General features: G+C 47.6%; 1 pseudogene; it reads left to right on the forward strand.

The window, feature by feature from the left end:
• The first annotated feature begins 6,122 nt into the window (after window positions 1-6,122).
• On the forward strand, window positions 6,123-7,224 carry LOC137149878 (zinc finger protein 892-like; annotated as a pseudogene).
• Window positions 7,225-7,697: the final 473 nt, after the last annotated feature.

Consider the following 7,697-nt stretch of genomic DNA (forward strand, 5'->3'; position numbering starts at 1 on the left):
CTAAGAATGGAGATTCCATCACCTCCCTGGGTGCTTCACCACCCTCCTAGGGAAAAAGTTTTTCCTAATCCAACCTAGGCCTCCCCCACTGCAACTTGAGACCATTGCTCCATGTTCTGTCTTATTCTATCACTGTCCAGGAATGAAACACCATCAAATGTAGCCAGTAGTAAGATAACTGAGCTAATATTCTCTATGCCTTGTTCCCGTATGAGTTTTATAATAGCTGTGTGATTTAGTAAACGGGGCCAATTTTGTGGCCTCATTTGTAGCAAATGTTTGATTACTTCAGTTACTCTATTTCCATAGTGTACGCAGGCCAGTGCCAATGAAACATCATTTCCCAAACTATTGATCTCTGAAATCATGGTGGCATGGAGGTATTCAAGCCCTGCAGCAATCACATGCAAGTTGTCAATGGTTATTGCGTGTTGATTAAGCAACAGGCTCCTAACACCTCCTCCAGTTTTCATCGCCTTTCCTATCCCATTGACAATGCTGTTCATTTTTAGATTCAGGTTTTCGACAGCTATGGTATTCCATAGGACATGCCAAGGTTTAAGCCTCCCAACATGGTGCCTATGACACCTCTTTTTTTTTTTTTTTAATTTTTCAACTTTGCTGCATTTTTAGAGGATTGTGAAAACCTTTCCAATATAGTAACTGTATCCTAATCTCTGAATTAAACCAATCGTCGTATTGCTGGGGGCATTGCATGGGCATGGCCATATTGGAGAAATTTAATTTAAGTGGCACATCCATGCATCCATCCCTTGTTTTCCACTATATCCTCCATGGTAGGATGTAGGAAAATAATCTGATTCCGGCCCAGGTTGCAGTTTTGGACATTCCACTGGTAGAGCAGTGGTACAGTAAGTTGCAGGGGGCAAGGTTGGCATCTGGGTTGGTTGTGTCAATAATCCTTGCACATGATAAATACATATCCAAATATCTGGGGGAATTACCCAAGTTCCCACGTCTGTACCCTCATTTAACTGAAGGTTATTTATGTGAATAGACACGCTCCACTTATCCTCTAAATGGATAAAAGTTACTCGATTTGTCCATTTCCCCATATGTTTTAATGATTCCTTCCAACTGAATTATTACTGGATTGGCTGCTTTAAACCAGTCAATCGCTACATCCATATTTTTACATGGGCACAATTTCATATTACACGGCAGAGCAAGGTTACCTCCTACTATTGCCATAATTTGGTATTCCACTATTTGTTGTGTTGTAATTAATGCACGTTCCTTTTCTGGAACTTCTACTTCCTGTTCCTTAGCGTGAGTAGGTTCTTTTACAAAGGGGATACTAATTGATACTAATTAACTAATTGTTAATTTCGGTGTCAGGAGCTAGAGTAAGGGTAATATTCCAACAACAGTTAATAACATTATTGGCATTCCAACACTATACATATTTTCCCTGTATCTCTTTAGTCACAACCAGTTCTTTTTCAATCTGCTGATGTACTCTGTTCATTTCCTGAATGGGTGCATTTTCTGCATCTCTTACATCTTCGATAGCCCAACCCCAGGCCATTTTTATGAATGGGGTGATTTTTTGATAATGTGGCCCAACTGCGGTCTTCCTTCTCTCTCACATCAGCTCCTGCTGGATGAGTTTGATTGGCTGTTCCCAGTACGGTGGGTTTATTTGAAACTTCTGCCCAAAGTCTCCTGGGCACAAGATGTGTCTGATTCATCCTTTGGGTACTGGCCAGTGCCTCTGCACATTGGGTTACTGCCACTGCACTCAGCTTCTCGGGTGCTTCTGAGAAGGTGCCATTAGTTGCATTCCAAAGCCCTTTGATATCACAGACTGAGACAAACAATCTGGGATAAACTATTTACGTACCACATTACATGTTTGTTACCTCCTCTTTTACCTTTCTCCTGATGTTTCAGACAAAACAACCCTATTCACCACTTCTGTCAAAACATCTTATCTTGTGCAAGGGCGGGGTGTACTGGTGCTAGCCTGCTGGAAAGTGTTTACATATTCCGTGTGTTTTAGCAATGGTAGCAATACCTGTGCCAAGTTCATGGGCTGGACACTGAACTTGCAGATAAGCATCTGCTTTTTAGCAGGGCCTGACTTTTGCTCATAGCATAACTTTTGCTGACGTGCTCAGGTCTCAGACCTTGTACTAGGCCCCATGCTCCAGGCTTTTTCTACTACAATCAACACATTTACCTTTGCAAGCTTGTACATACTACTTGTTCTTACTCTGAGTACTTAATACCAAATCCATTGTTGATAACAAGAAAAAACAGGGATTATGCCACAATATACTGTGTCACTTCAGAGAAGAATCAGGTTTCCCACTCCTTGGCTTTAAGCCATCTCCCCTCTTGCTGTCCTGTTCTTCGCTTCTCTTCGCCTTGAAGTGCTCCTTAGATTGGATGTTCCTGCAGCTGTACCTCTTTTCACCAAGTTTATCCACCAGAGGGGTTTCATCACCTAGTGGGCCCTCACTTGTCCATTCGGCACCTTTGAAGTGTATTGTGTCAATAGATGTTCAGTCACTCTCTCTGTCTACGTCTTTTGTGGGAGGGCTTCTTGTTCACTGTTTTCAGGATCTGTTTTCATCTAAGACAGCTTTTTGATCAATTCCCTTCTTCACCGTTTGTATTTCCTTCCAGTTTATTCCCTTGATACTCCCTTCTGCTACATCTGTAGGTTTTATTTTCCTCCACTTCGCTTTCCTCACAATGCCTGCTCACATACCCAGGCCTATTTGTTTTTCTGCCTCTCCTGACCTGAAACCTTTTCTATTATCCTTCTTTTCTCCTTTTCTTCTCCTATTCTTCTTTTATTTGATCACCTCCCCTGTGACCCCAGTTCCAGTTCCTCCACTAGCTATGCATCTTCACGCCTCTCCTTCTGTAACAGCTTTTTCCAGCTGCCCCTTCGGGTGGATTCCCAGCCCCCTCCACAGCTTGAGCTATCCCCTTGCTGGCTGTGGCTCTCCCAGGCAGCATTCTGTGTTGGCACATCACACCAGCAGGGGGCGCTGTGCGGCAGGGAGCCAGTGGGGACCCAACAGGGGCACTACCAGAAGAGCGAGCATGCCCTGCTGGTGAGTACAGGCTGGTGCGGGTCCCAGCAGCATCTTCCCCTTGGTGCTAACACAAACAGCGAGTGGGGGACTGGGATGGGAGAGGGACCCCTGGTACAGACAGATCGAGACACTTATGGCCCTGCCTCACCCGGCGATATCCTGCCCCCAGGACTGCTCTGTTGCCACCTGTAAGAAGATCCGGTGCACAATCGCCTCCCTGGAAATGCAGTAGCCGCTGGAGTTCATGATCAAAGGGAACGTCAGCTTCCAGTGGGTGTCCCAGGTACGAGAGCTGCCTCTGCCTCCCTGCACCAAGCGAGGGATCCCCCATGTTAACAGTCCCTGTGTCCCACCCCAGAGGTGGCTGCATCTCAGCACCAGGTAAGAGATCCCTGAAATTGTGCTGGGTTCTCCTGGGATGACACTCCAGGCAGGTTTGGGTCATTTCTGATCAGGGATGGTTAATTTCTCTGTTCCAGACTCAGCAACAGAAAGTGACTCTGGTGAGCAAGGCCCAGATTGAATATGTTGAGAAGAAATACACCCAGAAGAAGGGATTCGTCCAGCACCAGGTAGCAGAGTAACTGTGCCAGGGATAAAGAGAGCATTGGCTAGTGGTTAGAGTTGGGAGCCAGGACTCCTGGATTCTATCCCAAATGTGGGAGGGGAGTCGAGTCTAGTGGTTAGAGCAGGAGGACTGGAAGCCAGGATTCCTGGTCTGTATTCTGGCTCTGGGAGGGGCGTGGGATTTAGTGGTTACAGGGAATGTAGCCTAATCAATAGATTACACTGATTACTTAAGAATCCCCAGTTATCATTTCGAGGGTTGACAGGCTCTTGTCCCAAGATCAGGCCCAGTGTTATTCAAATTGTTATATAGCTGGGAACCCAGCAGTGCACAGTTATAACACTCACGCTAGATAAACTCTTCTCTAATCACAAATAGTTTATTAATGCATTCAGCACAGTCACAAACACCCCAACTCAGTAAGGTAGGTAGAGAGACTCCAGAATGTACATCTCCACATCCATATACTCACACCATCCCTTGCAGAACAATCTGAAATGTTAGTCATCATCTCCCTCATCACAGTCACCTTCCCCTTCATCACCGGTGGCCATCATTCTAGCACCTCCCAAGAACTACATCTCCTTCTCCTGCTGCCCCATGTCTGGGATGTAACTTTTATAATATGATAGGCTGACGCCGCTATGTTTGATGCACCTGCAGTAGGAGAAAGAGATGTAGTTCTTGGGATTGCAGAGCAAGGTGGAGACATGAGTGTCTGTTCCTTTTGCTCCTCTCCAAAATCAGCTTTCTTCTTTCACCATCTGCCAAGACATTAGGAACAGCTGCCAGCGGCCAAGATTTAGGCCTTTCATTGGAACATGCAAGAAATCCTGTAATGGACAAAGGTTGCACCATCTGCCCCAGGCCAAGTTTCTTCCTAATCCTGTCTGCTGCTGCTTGTGTTATGCCCTGAAGCAGATGCCTCCTCAAAACATTGCTTAGTTGAGCTAACAATGTATCTGTTGAGGTTCTCCTTATTCATGTTGCTATCAGATCCTTTTAAAAAATCCCATTGAACTCCAGGCTCAGTGCTATCTATTGGAAATGAGTTCCACAGGCTAATAACGCACTGTGTGTAAGAATGGGTGTGTCTGTATATATGAAAGTAGAATTTTCTCCCTCTAAAGATACTTTTACACCTTAATCAAGTCACCCCCTTACCTTTTGGATAAAAAAAACAGAGCTAAGAGCTAAGCCCTTCACTGTAAGGCATTGCTTCTGGCCCTTTAATAATTTTTGTGGCTCTTCTCTGCACCTTCTCCAGTTTGTCAACACCCTTTTTTAAATGGGGACACCAGCATGGGATGCTGTGTGCTAATAGGTCTCCAGGTGCTAGATAAAGAGGTCAAATAACCTCCCACCTCCTCCTCCTGTTTATACAGCCAAGGATCGCATTAGCACTTTCCTCCACAGCAGCTCTCTGAGAGCTCGTGTCCAGTTGTCTATCAGCAATGACATCAAAATCCTTTTTAGAGTCAGTGCTTTCCACAAGACAATCCCTTATGTGGTCAGTGAGGCCCGTGTTCTTTGTTCCCGGACTGATGGCCTTGAGTTTGGCTGTATGAAACACATCGTGTTTGCCTGGGCCCAGGTTAACAAATGGAGCAGTTCCAGAGCACCTTCTCTCCATAGGGCACCGGCCCCAGGGCAGCAGGACTAGCTGGCTGATGTGGGGTGGGAATGGGACATGAGGCCATTCTCCTCTAGGACCCTAGGTCAGGAGTTCCCATCCGATGGGGGGCAGTCAGGCCGGGCTGGAATTACAGGTGCTGATTGGAGGGGAGGTGTCTTTGTTGTTCCAGGAGCTGGTGACGTGGGAGGAGGAGGCTGCATGCTCCTCCAGGACAGAATGGGCTGCGCTGGACCCAAAGCAGGGCGAGATCTGCGGGAAGGTTGGGGAGGAGAATAAAGAAGATCCTTTGATCTGACCTAGTGAGCAGCAGCTTCCCCTGGCAGGTTAGCAGCTTGTGTGGGGGGAGTTCTGAAGCCTGCTGTCATCTGGGTGGAGCAAGGGGAAGAGGGGAGCATCCTGGAAATCCAGGGTGCCGGGGAAACGGAAATCCCGGGAGACTCCCATACAGGTGCGGAATGAGCTACTCCGGCTCAGGGACCGGACGGGAGTGAAGGGAAAAGCTGGGATCCCAGCAAAGCTGCCAGTGTCTCCCCATCCCCTGATTCAGATCTGTCTTTTCTCTGACAGTATCATCCCCACCAGGTCCCTGACCTCATGGCAGGCGTCACTCCTGGCTGCCACCCACCCTGTCTGATCCCAGTAGGAACTCTCCCTTCCCCCAGCCTCTCTCAGAGGGCCAGCTGGGCCATCCGGGCAGAACCAACCCTTCTCCCTTCAGGCAAGGATTTGGGGCTTTCCCTACCTTTCTATCAAGTTCTCTCCTCAGCGACAAACCCCTTTGCCGCCCCCTCTCTCTGGCACAGGTAATACCAGAGCCCTGGCTGGATTCTCTCTCTCCCCCAGCAGGTGCCAAGACAGAGGAGAAGAATCCACCGCAGGAAAAGCCAGCAGGAGCAGAGCCGCATGGGACATACCAGAGCCCTGAGGGGGAATACGCCAGGGGAGCAGGATGGCAGCAGGGAGACCCCTGGGGGAGAAGAGACCTGCTGGCTGTGACATTCACAAGCCTCAGGGAACCCACGTGGGACAGAAATCCCATAAATGCCCCGACTGTGGGAAGAGTTTCAGGTGGAGATCTGCATTCCTCCACCATCAGCGATGCCACATGAGGGGAAAAACTTTACCAATGCGTGGAATGTGGGCAAAGCTTTGTGCAGAAATCCAACCTGACTAGACACCTGAAGGTCCACACCGGAGAGAGACCCTATAAATGTCTCTAGTGTGGGAAAAGCTTTCGTCAGAAGTACAGCCTTTCCCAGCATCAGTTAAGGCACCAGGAAGAGCAACCTCACAAATGTACCGAATGCGGGAAAAGCTTCACTCTTAAATCAAGCTATGTTCTACACTTGGTGAAATGCCACATGGGCGAGAAATCCTATAAATGCTCCGACTGTGGGAAACCATTTGCTCAGCGGTCGTACCTTAGGGAGCACCAAATGACCCACATGGAGGAGCGCCCCTATAGATGTCCCCAGTGTGGGGTAGGGTTCACCCAGAGGTTCAACCTCCTGGCTCATCAGAGGATGCACACAGGCGAAAGACCCTACAAATGCCCGGACTGTGAGAAGTGCTTCAGTTGGAGATCGGGGCTCGTCCAGCACCAGAGGACCCACACGAGGGAAAAGCCTCATGAATGCACTGAATGCGGGCAAGGCTTCAGGCAGAAATCAAGCCTGATTAGGCACCTGAGGATCCATACCAGGGAGAAGCCCTATAAGTGTCCCCAGTGCAGGAAAAGCTTCCATCAGAAGTTTGCCCTTTCCCAGCATCAGGTTACACATTGTCAACAGAGACCACAAAAATGTAGCAACTGCTGGAAAAGCTTCACTCTCAAATCAAAGCTTGTTCAACACCTGGGGAAATGCCACATGGAAGAGAAATCTCATGCAGTCAATATAAGCTCTGATGAAATTCGCTCTAGCATCACAACAGCATCTAGCCACGCATGATAAAAACTGTTGTGTGGTACTTCCTTTACCACAGGGCATTTCTCCACACATATTTAGTCGAAATGACAAGGTTCAAAGATCCTGGCTGGATAGTAGTGGCTGATTTATGGTGACAAGGGTGGGATTTGGGAAGGGGGAGGAGCTGGTGAAGGAAGGAAGAGCTCTTTCACTGGCAGGGGGGGAGATGGTTTATGGAAATTTCAACGTAAGGTGATTAAATTCCAAACAAATGGGCCTGGGAGAGATTTAAAACAATAACATTAAGCAATTGCTTTTAGTAGTCTAAGCATGTCTCTTTAGGACCCACCCATTGAAATAGCAGGGACCATGTTCTTCAACATGCCTTAAAGATAAATGCCTCCTTGGGACTGTCATGAATGGATCATAGAATCGTAGAATATTAGAGTTGGAAGGGACCTCAGGAGGTCATCTAGTCCAACCCCCTGCTCAAAGCAGGACTAACCTCAGCTATA

The sequence above is a fragment of the Emydura macquarii genome, unplaced genomic scaffold (assembly GCF_026122565.2).
Source record: "Emydura macquarii macquarii isolate MOO-44397 ecotype Brisbane River unplaced genomic scaffold, CSIRO-AGI_Emac_v2 contig_892, whole genome shotgun sequence".
NCBI classification, from domain to species: domain Eukaryota; kingdom Metazoa; phylum Chordata; order Testudines; family Chelidae; genus Emydura; species Emydura macquarii.